Source organism: Dermacentor andersoni, chromosome 5 (assembly GCF_023375885.2).
Source record: "Dermacentor andersoni chromosome 5, qqDerAnde1_hic_scaffold, whole genome shotgun sequence".
Lineage (NCBI taxonomy): Eukaryota > Metazoa > Arthropoda > Arachnida > Ixodida > Ixodidae > Dermacentor > Dermacentor andersoni.
The window spans coordinates 189,865,805-189,879,751 of record NC_092818.1 but is presented as its reverse complement, the minus strand read 5'-3'; the positions used below and the strand labels follow the sequence as shown (position 1 = coordinate 189,879,751).

Sequence of the window (13,947 nt, the reverse complement as noted above, 5' to 3'; positions counted from 1 at the left end):
TGTGATGCTGGTCTCGTTACACGTACAGCCTTTGTTACGGGCTACTCCGAGCTCTCACCAGTTATATGTCGTTCCCCTTTGTGCTACGGATCCAGTGGCGCTCATGACACTCTAAACCTCTGGACGATGTGGGCAAGAGTTCTTTTCATTCAACAGGGCGTTGTAACTTATGGCATATCATAGGAATTTCGTTAATCTACAGTTGACTTGGTGTTCGCATGCAACGTCGTCCGCATTCTTTTGACACGTGTTATGATAATAATTGTTCAAATACCTTCCTTGAGTAATTACTGGAGTGATTTTACCGAGAGCTGTTATATTTCAAATCAAACGTGATTATGCGATTAAGTCACCACTAATATCGTACTTGTTTCATTTAGGATCTGACTTTCTTTTTTCAAACGTTTATTCATCATCATCAGCCTGGTTATGCCCACTGCAGGGCAAAGGCCTCTCCCATACTTCTCCAACAACCCCGGTCATGTACTAATTGTGGCCATGTCGTCCCTGCAAACTTCTTAATCTCATCCGCCCACCTAACTTTCTGCCGCCCCCTGCTAAGCTTCCCTTCCCTTGCAATCCAGTCCGTAACCCTTAGTGACCATCGGTTATCTCCCCTCCTCATTACATGTCCTGCCCATGCATGCCCATTTCATTTTCTTATTTTCAACTAAGATGTCATTAACTCGCGTTTGTTCTCTCACCCAATCTGCTCTTTTCTTATCCCTTAACGTTACACCCATCATTCTTCTTTCCATAGCTCGTTTATTAAAGCTTGCTTAAAGAACAATGTAACTCAAAGAAGAAGATGATCATGGAAACGCTTGATGAAAACTGAAATAAAGGAAGGAAGGATAAACCAGCGTACCAAACCTATTGCGCGGACTACATTGCAGGAGTATAAAATTATGGTAAGCTTAATCTTGTTAGTATTTTTTTGTTTATTTATTTAAAATACTTTCGGGGCCCAAAGGCACTACAGAAAGGAGTGGGGAAAGAATGGCAAGGCGTGCAGCAAACAAACAAAAAAAATATTGCAAGGCGTCTTGTAAAGCGATCTTGAACTTGTGGTCATCAGTTATGCTGGCGACTGTGGAGGGAAGGTGGTTCCATGCGACACTTGTCCTAGGAACAAAATAGTCATTACAGAATTTTGTGCGACAAGAAGGTAGACCCACCTTGAAGCGATGATCGGTCCTTTAAGATATGTAATGAGGCTGATGAAACAGAACGTCCTTCATCTCGTTGTTACAATAATAGATTTTATGAAAAAGGCTAATGCGAGATGACTTTCGACGCAACGAAATGTCAGGCAAGTTTAGGGTTTTCTTCATAGATGTGACACTGGAATGACGTGAATAATTCGACAAGATGAAACGTGCTCCGCGATTCTGAATGGCTTCAAGAGTTTGAATGAGTGTAGTCTTAGTAGGATCCCATATGGCGCATGTGTACTCTAATTTAGAACGTACCAAGGTTTTGTAAAGTGTTAACTTCAGGGACGATGGGGCATCAAAAAAGTTTCGACGCAGATAACCAAGCATGCGATTGGCGCTGTTTGTTACATATTCGACATGCGTATTCCACGATAGATTAGAAGAAATGTGAATACCGAGGTATTTATAGCTTTCAACAGATGCTAATGGAATATTATTGAGGCAGTAAGTACGCGGATAATGATTAGTGTTGTGGCGAGAAACCTGCATGCTTTTACATTTATTTGTATTAAGTGTCATGAGCCATTGACTGCACCATTCAAATACCCTATCTAGATCACGTCGCAGATTGAGATAATCGTCATGGTTAGTAATTTTCTGGTAAACCACGCAGTCATCTGCAAACAGTCGGACAGTTGAGGAAGAAAGACAAATAGGAAGATCATTAATAGAAATCAAGAAGAGCAGAGGGCCCAAAACGGACCCTTGGGGGACGCCAGATGCTACGGCAGAATTAGGTGAAGAGAAGTCGTAGAAGTCGTAAAGAGAAGTATGTGGCATTACCTAAAAAAAAAAAAAAAAAAGACCCTTACGTCTTGCAGGCGCGTAGGGGCGTCACACGTACACCGTGTCAGGTTTCAAAAGTTTGTAAATGTTCATCTTGGGCTGACGAGTGTTATATGCCCAGTTTATATTAAAACGTGCAACGGTGATAATCTAATACTATTACAGCAAATCTTTTCTCACGGGACGGATTGGGCGAGTTAGTTAGTTATATGAAATAAATTATAAGAGCGCAAAAAGAAAAGAAAATGACGCGGGCAAGACAGAAAATAACCCAGGTGAAAATGGACCATCATGATTTCTATTGGCAGTAGGAGGAGGAGGATGGAACTTTATTATTGCAGAAATTGTTGCGCGGTTTATTCCTGGGTGGTTCCCTCTGACAGGCCTCCATTGGCGATCGCGGCTCGCCGGGCCTGGTCGCCAGTTGGCGTCCCAGGTCCAGTTCGGATAGTCTCACCTCCCAAGACCACGTAGTGAGTGTGTGTGTTGTGACTTGTGGCGAAATTGCATCGTCCGGACGACCGGTGTATTCTTGTGTTATGTGCCCGGGTGTCACTGTGTGGTTGCTACACCAGGGACACGTCCGGGACGTATATCTGTCTGGGGAGATTGCGTGTAGACGAGACAAGTGCGGCTAATGTGTTCGTTTGCAGGCGGCGCCAGTTTATTGAGAGCTTTGTGTGAGGGAGCGTATTGTGTTCTTTCGAGGCGTTGGTCCTGTAGTACTTGTTGACTTGTGGTTAACTCGTGGGCCGCTCGTCGGTCTGTCGGGGGCTGAAGAACGATGTGGTCTGCCGCACGGCTAGTGAGACCTCGAGCTGCGCAGTCGCCTCTTCGAAGGCCCCGCAGGCCTTCGTGCACGGGGCAGCAGACGATACCGTGGGTCCATTCTAGTGAGCGACCCAGGATTCGAATGGCTTGTATAGGGAGTGTTCCATTCATGTATAAACGACATGCCGCTTGTGAGTCCGTAAGGACGTGGGCGGACCTTCGCTTGCTCTCGGCGTCGCGAAGTGCGAGAGCGGTCGCTGCTGCGTCTGCTGCTGCGGTGCATGTGGCGAGGATGGAGGCAGAGGCTACCCCCGTTGAAACGAAGCGGCAATCAATTTTCACAAACACTCTTTTAGCGAATTAAGCTATCAGGCTTTACTACAGATATTGCAGCAGAAGAAAGGCGTATTTTGCCTTACTTTCCTTCATGTTCTCTCACTTTATTAAAACAAGTATCTCTATATTGTACAGTTACCTATGCCCGCAACGACAACGGCTCTATCACTGCTGTTTCCAATTGGACATGCAGTGCCACTGCGGCGACTGCCGGCGAAAAAATCTGTGTTCCCTTCTCGCCGCCACGCAGAAATGAGAATGACCACTAGCGAAGCGAACCCGTACGCGCGTCCAAAAGAGAAAATCCAGCTTCTGCCCACTGTTGTGTGTGCACCCTGCAAGGACATCAGCGCATCGCTGCAGAAGGGGCGCGCAGCCAGGCACGTGTCTTGCGCGCGCCTTCGAACCGCCGGCGCACGCGAGGAAGCCCCCCGTGACCACCGATTTCTCTCTCTTAACCTCCAACCAAGCAGAGCTTGCAGTTCCAGCTAAAGGGGCTGTTTGTTTTTAACTAATGACGGCATCGCGTGCGCTAAGCTTCAAAACTGAAGGCACATCAGCAGTCTCCGGTGCAACAGACCTCTGGTTTTCAGTAGAAAAATGGGTCGTCGTGGTATAGCGGACAGTTTCAAGGACGAAGACGCAGGGTGTCACAGTTTGAAGAGCAGTCTTCAAAGCCCCGACCACGTTCAGGAGTGCCAGATGGTCAGTCGCTTCCGTTCGTTGTTTGTTTGTTCCCTCAAAATATACCCCCTCCCACCCCCCTTAAAAAAAAGAACAGAGAGTCGCAAATCACTTGCCTTGTACAGGTCGCTCGTGGTCGAAATAACCGCGTCCGCGTATGGGGGCGGCAGTCCAGTCATTACAGTTGGCAATTGCAGCCAGGTGTGCAGCGACGCTGCTTGTCGAGCGTAATTTGCGCGCATCGGGGAGTACACAGAGCTAGAAATACCCGTAATGCACACTCCAATGACCACGCTGCATGCTGGCACTGAAGGGTACATGCTTAGGTGGGCAAAGCGGCAGTATAGACAGTTCAGTCGAGTACACGCTAATCTCGTATCGGGGACAAAATCGTGTCCCGCGCGAAACATTGCGTGCGCGCGCCGTTATGCATGACCAAAGGGTTGATTCTCGCCACCCGTTACGAAGGGGGGAGGTGACGATCACACGCGGGAATTCCCCGTGCTTCCAGCCACGCTGTGACGACTGCGCTGCTGACCGACTGACTACACGTTGCCTGTCGGCTGCGGTAGCCGAGTACGGGTCCCGTCGACGGAGGCCATATTTCTTTCTTTTTTTATTTTCCGGGTGTTCGTGGTCGTTTTGATTGATGATGAACGTCGGGGATGCTCCCTCCGATTCGTTGCTTCGGCGCCGCTCGTTTTACCTGCTTGCTGGACGGGGCTTATTCGACGGCGGCGTCTATCGAACTTGGCATCGAGGCGCCTCACCGCCCAATGCCTCGGCGCCAGGCGCGTCGCGGCAGAAGGCGCCGGGGGCGTGGAGTCGCCCTTCGTGAGGGCAGCTAGGCCGTCACGGAGAGCCATTATAAAGCCCTATTCCGGTTAATTCCTGTAGCCCCCTTCTTTTTGTTTTCATTCTTCAAAGAAGAAGGTGCAAGCGACTGACTTAACAGCAAACGAATGAAACAATGAAACAATTGTGCCTGCCTAGAAGGAGAAAAAAATTTCGTAGAATCGCGCGCAGTAACACTGCAGCCCTCTCGACGGTCTGCTGGACGTTTCGAAAGTTAGTTATAACGGAGTCGCCTTTTTCAAACCTTGCCCTTCCGAAATTTGTGGGTTCAGAGTTTTGTGGGAAAGTCGACGCATGAACAGCAAGTCGTTATGAAAGCTACATGTCCTGATTTTCTTTCCTTATGGTTTTTCTTTTTACAGCGAAGCTGTGTATGGCTAGGGTTCTGTGCATTCTTGTTCTGCGCGAGCAAAAGCCGTGGGCCAATCTCGAAGATAGTGCAATACCGAGCCGACTCGCGGCGTAGGTGAAGCAGGCTTCAAGAACTTCGCCAACTTGCAAAAATAAGCTTAATATCTTGGGCCTAAATAGATCCCGTATCAGGTATTAAGCTGGTAAGAACATATACTAAACTTCTACCCACGTCGGCCCTGTCTACGTTTACACAGCCCTGTCTTTGTCGGCGTTCCAAGCGCTCGCGTATCTACTTTCACTTCCTTCCGCTCTCCCGTGGTGGCGGTCCGGTCGAAACGTCACGAGTGTGATAGCTTCCACCGGCTCCTGGGGGCGGCGGTCCCGTCGTCCACGCGAATGTATATAAAAATCACGGTAAATGAGTTCGTAGCTTTGTTCAAACTTCTGTGTCACCTCTGTGTCGTGTGCTAAACAGCTTCGCTGGTCATCCACGTACCTTCACAGAGTGAAATGGCTCATGATATTTTTTTTTCTGTTGACTAATTTGTATAGGAGAATAAAACACAATGGGAAGCAATTTTGATATGTCTCAACTTGCTTCTGATACGCGCACATTAACGTGGCTGTCATTGGTGGCTCACACCGAGGTTTATTGTTTATAAAAGCTCCCTCCGTCTTTCTTTCTTTCTATTCTAGCACTGCAACACGTTTGCTTCGTTACTTCTTTAAATCACGAACATATATGGCTCCATTCACAAAGCATTTCCTCCGTAAGTGCTCTTTTCCATTGTCAAGCCGCCTTCGCTAATATCTCCAGCATCAGGAGTGGCCGAAATGTTCTCTTAAGAACAATGCTAGCGTATATATAAGAGCTTTTTATGAATAAGGGCTTTGGTGCCTAGGTGCCCACTGTAGATAACTCTACTGAAAAACCACAATATGCGCGAGCTAATGAACTTTCACTACTGCTAGTCACCAATCACTAGATATTTAGTACACAGAAAATTCAGTCTCCATGTCATGCTGCTAAATGAACAATGTTTTATAGCACTAATATAGACGAAAACCGTTCAGAACATACACAGGGGGTCACAAGAAAAAGTAATGCCAAACATCGCACCTCCCTTCCGATCGAAACCAAGCCGAGAGGCGTAAGTGCCGCTTGATATTGGAAGCTTGTGAGTGAGAGATAAACGCGGAGGAGAAGGGTAGGTTGGCGGTAGTTACTTGTTGCTTGTGGTAGGCCTAGCTTAACGAGAGTGCATTGCGTTATTTAAGGTTCTTCGATGGCTGAGTTGGTCACATTTTTGACTCCATGCGTGCCTCTGCAGTTAACGCCATTCTGCGCGCCGCAAGGGCCGCTTCAGTGGCTGTGGGAAATCTTTCGCCCGATGGCAGACAGTCCGAGCGGAATAGTATATTGCCGCACAAACAACGATATGTGTGCGCCTGTTGTGTCGCATATTCGCGTACGTGGCTGGCCGGTGGCATCGCATTACATCGTATTTGGCTGGCGCACGGCACGATGTTCGAGTCCCGCGCTTTCCCGGCTGTGCTTATCCGTCGTGATTAAACGCTATAAAAAACTGTACTCCTTCTTTTTCTTTTATATTTAAATAATGTCTGACGTCCAGACGTGTTCTTGGCGTGGTGATTACCCGTGTTTTACAACCCGATTTTCCCGCACAGCGCGCTCCGTGGTCAGGCTGCTTCCGACTATGTTGGTTTTACCTGTTCAGTCCCTCCCCATACCGGAGAATGTGTCTGACTTCGCGTGTATCATTAGCATACACATTTGCAACTTGAATGAGAGGAGCTTTCTTTTTGTCAGTTTCTGTCATCAGTTTCACGCCCAAACCTATGTCCCTTTTGAAAGAATGTCCCTCACTTCTACTTTAGAACAGCATTGGCTGACAAATAGCTGGCACTTCTTTCTCTGCCTAAAGACGCTGCGTGGCGGAGCCACCTGCGCGATAGCTGTGGATACTTGGGAATGTGAGGCTGTCTTGGCCGACGTAATTTGTTAACGAAATTTTCTTTTTCTTCTTTCAAATGCGCGCTCAGTTTTCTTTCTGCATTTTCAGAGTCGTTTCTTTTGCATGGCGTCGTGATGAGGCACGATGGTTCAGAACGAAAAGACCTTGCATGTCAGCCAGCACGGCGCTGACATACCCAGCAACATGACATCCCGAAGTGCGTTGTGTAGTTCATCCCTTTGCCGATCCGCCTGCTCTTCAGACGTACCCAGAATTAAGGTTCGAAAAGTATACATTCGTGCCTTCACTCGCGTCGCGTCAAGAGATGGTCAGGCTCGGAGGCAGGCATTAATTTCCCATAAACTTGGAAAGTAACTTTCTGACGATCCGGGTGGGACAGATGCACAATGGGCCGCACCCGCTGGGGCTTCATGCAGCAGAGTCTTCTGGACCTCGGACTTACGTCAAATCCGCAAACCTCGCGTCATCTGCTTAGGTTCGGTTTAGTTTCACAGAAAGATTAGTAGTGCCCAATGAGCAAGACGCCCCCCCCCCCCCCTCCTCCCCCCTCCCCCCATTCCAATCTCAAAACACACAGCAGGCTCTCCAGTGATTCACTCGCATCAGTACTGATAAAATGCCCCCGGTCGTTTTCTTCTTTTCTCTCTTCTTAACTCTAGAATTTTCGCCCTGTTCGTCAATGTGTGCCACTTCATAGAAGTATGAGCTGTGCTATAGGAGGCAACATTTTAAGAAGATCATTCACTGGGACCATGTGGCGAGTTGTATTTGCTGTCTTTTCTGTGGGAAGAAACTTCAGCGAACGGCGCTCTCGTCAGGGTAACAGAGAGGAGCGCTGTTTCTTTTCGTCCGAAACACCTAACAAATTTTGACAGCGTCAACTCGGCGCGATAGTTAAATTTTTTGTAAGAACGTATTGGATTGGGTGCTACGTCCTGATATATGCAAATATTCAACTTCGCAACTTCTTTAGTTGTGCTGCACAAAAACGGCAGAACCATCGCCAATTCGCGACGTCACTCTGACGTCATCGGCGCCCCCGTCGCACAAGAGACAGAGATAAATTTCCAATGTAGTAAGTGAGACCATCCTGATATCCGTCAATAGTAAGGATTATTCCGCCAAAGATGTAATAATATTGTTTTGATGGAATACTTTACCGATGTAAATTGATTCCTTCTTTCTGTTTAGTGACCCTTTAACGTCAGCGCTAAGAACGCTCATGAGCACATAAGCGCGAATCGGCTCTGAGCTGCAAACGCGCTCGGCACACCCGCGAAACGCTTGCCACAGCCAAGCCGAGTGCGTGATAATGTCTTGCGGCATCGAAAAGGCTGCTTCTTGCTGCCTGGAACAGTTGAGGAAAGAGAAACATAAGAAACAGACCCACAACGACCTTTTGGAGCATAACTGCTGGTTCTTTCTTTATTAGAACTTACCCCTTCGACTCTTTATTTTGGCGGGATCTTTCACCGCCGTCTCGATAGACGCTGGAAACACGAGCTTCCATTCAAGGAGCCATTAACAGAATTCGGCGTGGAGCGCATTTCCGGTCCCGCAATGACATCCGCTACCCACGCAGTCACACGTGTGCTGCGCGCGAGTGTTCTGAGAGGCGCGGTTATTCCGGTGCTTTTTCTTTACTTCTATTTCGCGACTGAAATATTCACGTTACTATAGGAACTGTTTACGGAGCTCGCACGGCTACCACTTGGAGATGGAGGATACACCATTGGACCGAATTGACTTGTCTATGCTTATTTACGTTTACCTACTACATAACGCACGTGCTGGAGCTGATGCTTAATGATATACCGTACATAACGATTTTATTGCGAGTTACCAGTTTTTAATAATCTTTTTGCGTGCGCCATGCACTTGGACAATTATTAAAAGTTTTCTCACAAGACGCATGTCAGGGGGTGCCACCCAGCTTATTGAGTCTTAACGGTACAGAATGATTCGCAGATAGGTGTGAAGAAAAGAATAGTAAACGTACTCTCGCAGGAAAATTGTAACAAGTTGCACTTCTAATGATGCAGCCATGTGAGCAAAGCCGGGTGTAAGGCCGTAGCGTGAGCAGTTCTGCACTCACAATTTGACCTGAATGGGCCTACTGCCAATAAATTGGCATCTGTTAAGTTTAAAGGTATAGGCGAAACTCATTAACCAAAATTAAATTAGAGTGCTAGTGATCACTGCGGCTTGAGTGTTTAACGTAAGTAGTGATGTCGGTGACTTTGAACGTTCCGTTGCCAACTATAATCACAATTCTAAAAGTTTATTTCGCTTATCCTAAAGCGTATTCTGTAAATATTCGCACAAATAAGCGTTAAAGCAGTAGTGAGATGACATTTTTAACTTTGATATGTTACTTTCCATGAAATTCCTTGACCTCGAAATCCTGGAAAATATAGTGGCAAGCCTGAGAGTCCCATAAATTTCTTATAATAGCTCTTTTTGCGAACCGGATTCGGCTTCGCTTCCCAGAAGGTGTATGTGTCATTACACCGAAGGAGGTCACGTGGGAGTAGAACATGCTGTCGTCCTGGCGCTTCTTCCCGCTAGCTTGGTCGTCTGCTTTGCTGTCACTCGTTGCGCGGCCCGATGTAAAAACAAGTTAGGGTGCAAAAAAAAAAAAAAGAGGTTGCCATGTACAGCTTTTACGTGACCACCTTATGTGTCATGACGTCACGACACATGGTCTTTCTGGGAAACGTCACCAAAACAGCGCCAATATTCGCAAGAAGCTCTCACGATAGAATTGTTCGTAAGAGAAAATTTCGTCCAATCCTAATGCTGGGCATGACATCATTGGTGAAGATGGTTGCCCAATGAGAAAGAGCACTTACCAAACAAGAGCTTCGTGAATTTGGTCCCTGATTCGTAAATAAAGAAGCTATTATATAGAAAATCTTATAATGCGATTTCAGACTTACCAGTACGCTCGTATTTGTTCTAGGGTTTGGGGTCGAGGACATTTTTCATGCACAAAATTATAAAATGTCGCAAGATATGCTACAGCTATTAACGCGAAGTCAAATATGGACAATCAGCCAGGGCCAGCTTGCGCAGCACGTGCTCGTAAATTTCCAGCAGCTCCGGTGGTTACCTCAAGACAGTGCAGGTCGTGCGCTTAAACGATACGCGTAAGGTTGGGAGGCCTGCCCTGCGTCCACATCGAGTGAACTCCCGCACCGAGATACAGGCATCAAAGTGCCGTTTCCGCACACAGATTCGAAAGGATGAGTGGGCGGAATGACGTTGGCACGGATCACGTATACTATAAAAGTGTGGACGCGCGTGGGTCAGATCTCCCACCGAGTCAGTATGCAATGCACATTGACCTCGGCGAGGAATTCCACGCGGCTCAACGGGGTGGACGACGTGTCCCCTCCTTGGACATCCGCAAGGCCGGTGGCCAGGAACCCCGGCTCCGGATACACGTGAGTTTTCTCGGAACGAGACCGGTTCGTTCGTCTTGCAGATGGGGAGAGAGAGAAAGAGAGGGATATATCGAGTCCTCAAATGGCGTATACGCGCTGCCCGCGAACAATGGCCATTCTCGACGTAATGGAACGACGCACGCAGCGTGATGGCCGCCCCGCCAGCTGCCCCTCTCCTCTCCACTCTACTACTACTATACGCTGCTCCCGGACTCATTCATGCGCTGGCGGATGTCCACGCATCTTGCTCTGTCGCGAAGCCGATGCGCGTCGAGATACGGCATTCCTGCGACAGGCAGGCCTCGTTCTTTTCTGCCTATATTTACGCTCCTTCATTTTCGCATATTTTGTCCTCCAAAATTTGGGACGTAAAAACAGGCCTTATTCTTAAAAAGGAAAACCGGTAAGAAATCTGCGTTTTTTGTTGTCTATTAGCCCAAGTTTCGGGATTTTTCTGGTAACGTCGAGAGAGAGAGCAGAGCGAGAGAATTAACTAGAGGCGTGTTTCTTGTTTCTACTGGTAACCTTGACAAGCTAACAGAGGCAATTGTGTCGGTTTGCAGAAAAACGTTTTACTTAAACAAGCAAAATTACTGACACGAATAAATAAGGACAATGAGAGAGAGAGAGAGAGAGAGAGAGAGGGGGGAGGGGGAGGAAGGGAGGGAGAGATGGGGGGAAAGACGGGCAGGCTTGTGATGGGCCTCGGTTTTCCATCTGGTTTAAATGTGTTTACTTCGTCTCCTAGCCATATAAACGACAAAAGTGTTTTGTGATTTGCTTGGTCGGATACTGTGGGTTTAAATAAGAGTGTTCGCGACATTTCTTTGGAAAACAGTAGTCATTCGACACTGTCTGACAACCGGTGTCGAATGGGAGCAACAGACAGCTGCGTGAACACTACAGCGGTTAATACAAGAGCATTTGCCGGTCTGTCGTAATAGCGGAGATATTAAATAGATTGACATGTAGGGGACGTAAATGCCTGCGTACTCCGGAAAACCAAAACCAGACATGTGCGCGGCTTGGGTAATGCATTTCAGTGTCAGTTCTTTATCAATTAGCTTGGCAATATCCAACTATTTTTGTTACCTAGTAATTAGTACGTTAACTAATCAGAACGTCGTTATTAGAAGTTAAATATGTTGCTTGTGAGATCTCGATAACGCAATCCGTTTCAGCCATTAGTGGATATGAAAACTAGCATGCAGGAAAAGTCGTCACGCTCAAAAATAGCAGTGCAGCCCCACAGACTCGAAGTTGTTGGCTTTCTGACAGGCCTAAAGTGGTCGAAACAAGGAACCCGAGAGCTTTAAAGCGCACACGTGCATGTACTGCACATTATATTACATTGCGTTGCGGTGTTCTACCTGCCGAAACCGGGATCTGATTATGAGTCACGCCGCAGTGGAGGACTCCGGATTGATTTTGACCACCTGGGGTTCTTTAAGGTGGACCCAATGCACGGTATACAGGGCCTTCTTGCATTTCGCCCCTTCGAAATGCGGTCGCCGTGGCCAGGGTTGATCCTGCGCACTCGGGCTTAGTAGCGTAACGCCATTACCACCAAGACACCACGGCAGGTTACATCTGCTGCCACAGAAGCACACAGGGCTTGTAGTGAGTGGGCAGACAGACCTAGCACAGTAAATTAGACCACGTCGTAAGCGTATATATGGGTATAGGATGCATAACATATTCACTAATAATTGAAGGAAAATCGACGTTGTCTTACTTACAAAAAATACACATTCAAATTGGTACATATTGGTACATATTCAAATTGTTGCAATGGTACAAATTGGTACAACTTCAAATTGGTACATATGTGACTATCTAGGTTAAATCTAGGTTAAATAAAGCCGTCTAATTGATGCAAGAAAGAAGTAGAAGAATAAAAAAGAGCGCGAAAGAAAATCGTACATTTGGTTTACCAGTCAATAAATATTTCTGAGCTACAGAAAGCAGGTTAGTAGACAAGTAAGGCTTTCCGTCACCATTCTGCCAAGTCACACCATTTCCTTTTTGAGTCTTCGTGCAGTTGTTATCTCAATGTCCGCTTCCAGTGAAGAATTGAACAGCAATTTAACGTGGCGTTCCATATTTTTTATTTTTTTGCCACATTTTGCAGAAGAATGGTAGCCAGTATTTCTCTGTCCCCTTCTTAAGGTATCTTTTTTACAAAACGTGTTTTAAACTCATGTTTAATGTGTCTTGCTGATAATATCAGAAACTGGCGTAGTTGTCAAAATTAAGCAAACCCAATGCACTCAGTATTTCGTCAGTGTCAGAATAAATTGCGACGCTTTTTGTTCTGACGAGGGGAGCAGTTTTGCAGCATTTGATGTTTTTATGTGGATATAAATTCGGTAAGCTTATGGTATGTAAATATAGAAAGCTTAAATTTTCTGCGGATGTTTCTTTACATGCTGTGGGTCACTAGGTTGATTCTGTAGGATCCTCCAAGGACGCAGTGTCAGCAGAAATGAATCGGTTGACGTGTAGCGGCAAGGCTGCTGTTAAACCTAGCCGCAGTCTATGGTTAGCTGCGCCTGATTTTAAAGGACTATCGTATATTTTACGAAGAAGTTTGGATGATGTCGAGACAACCATTTGTGCTGCGACTATAAGACTTGAATTGGCCTGGCGGAGCTTGTTGACCCATTACGGAGCCGGCGTGCAGCAAGCATGTTTAAAAAGAGCTATAGTATTGCGATGCGACTGCTCAAATGAAACTGTGTGCTCCATCTATCCTTGTCAGCAATATTCTATTGAAGATAAGATTCAGTATCCTAAAATGCTTGCCGAGGCACAACAAAAGCCAATTGCACGCAAAACAGCAAGTAGCCGTGTCGCTTTAACACGAGGTTGCAGCTATCGCCCATCTTAACTGTCCAACACAAACGGTGGCCAAGGCAGCCTGCAGTAATGGTTCAGAGCTCAAAGCGGCCGAGACGAGATAGCATTCACTTTTCGCTATATATTCACAAAATTGGCGCGCGGACGACAGTTTCTGTTGTCTGTGGAGCTGTGTAGGGAAGCCCACTTGCAGGAATGTGAATTATGTATGTCGAAGTATTGGAAATAAATAAAAATGAACCTTGGAGAACAGGGCAGAGAAACTCGGGGAATTTCGACACACATTTTTAGGTAGGGACTGAAGTACCACTGACGTGTATGGAAGACAGCTTGTGCCTCAGGTTGCCTTTTCACAGAGTGCAGTTTTCGAGGCGGTGTCATTCCCCTTTCTGTAAGGCATTTCTGATGGGCGCGTTGACGAACCAAAATTTTTCTAATTTTTTTAAGTAACCGGTGTAGAGCCATAAAATTTTTCATGGGATGTGCAAGCGCAAGCTACGTGTTTCGTCGCCGCTATTATGCAGAGTGACTTTTCAGGGAATTCACGACAAGAAGGATTATTTTAGTGATGGAATGTCTGAAAAACTGTCCGAGAGTGTCGTGATGTGCATAGTGCAAATAAATATCGGGCTCTTCAGCTCA

At 46.6% G+C, this 13,947-nt stretch overlaps 1 long non-coding RNA gene and 1 pseudogene across 2 annotated transcripts in view; both read right to left on the bottom strand.

Moving 5' to 3' along the window:
* The window catches only part of LOC129385176 (uncharacterized), a 288,497-nt gene that overhangs the window by 45,137 nt on the left and 229,413 nt on the right, over positions 1 to 13,947 (bottom strand). The window lies entirely within an intron of this gene.
* Positions 5,062 to 5,243, bottom strand: LOC126532578 (U2 spliceosomal RNA; annotated as a pseudogene).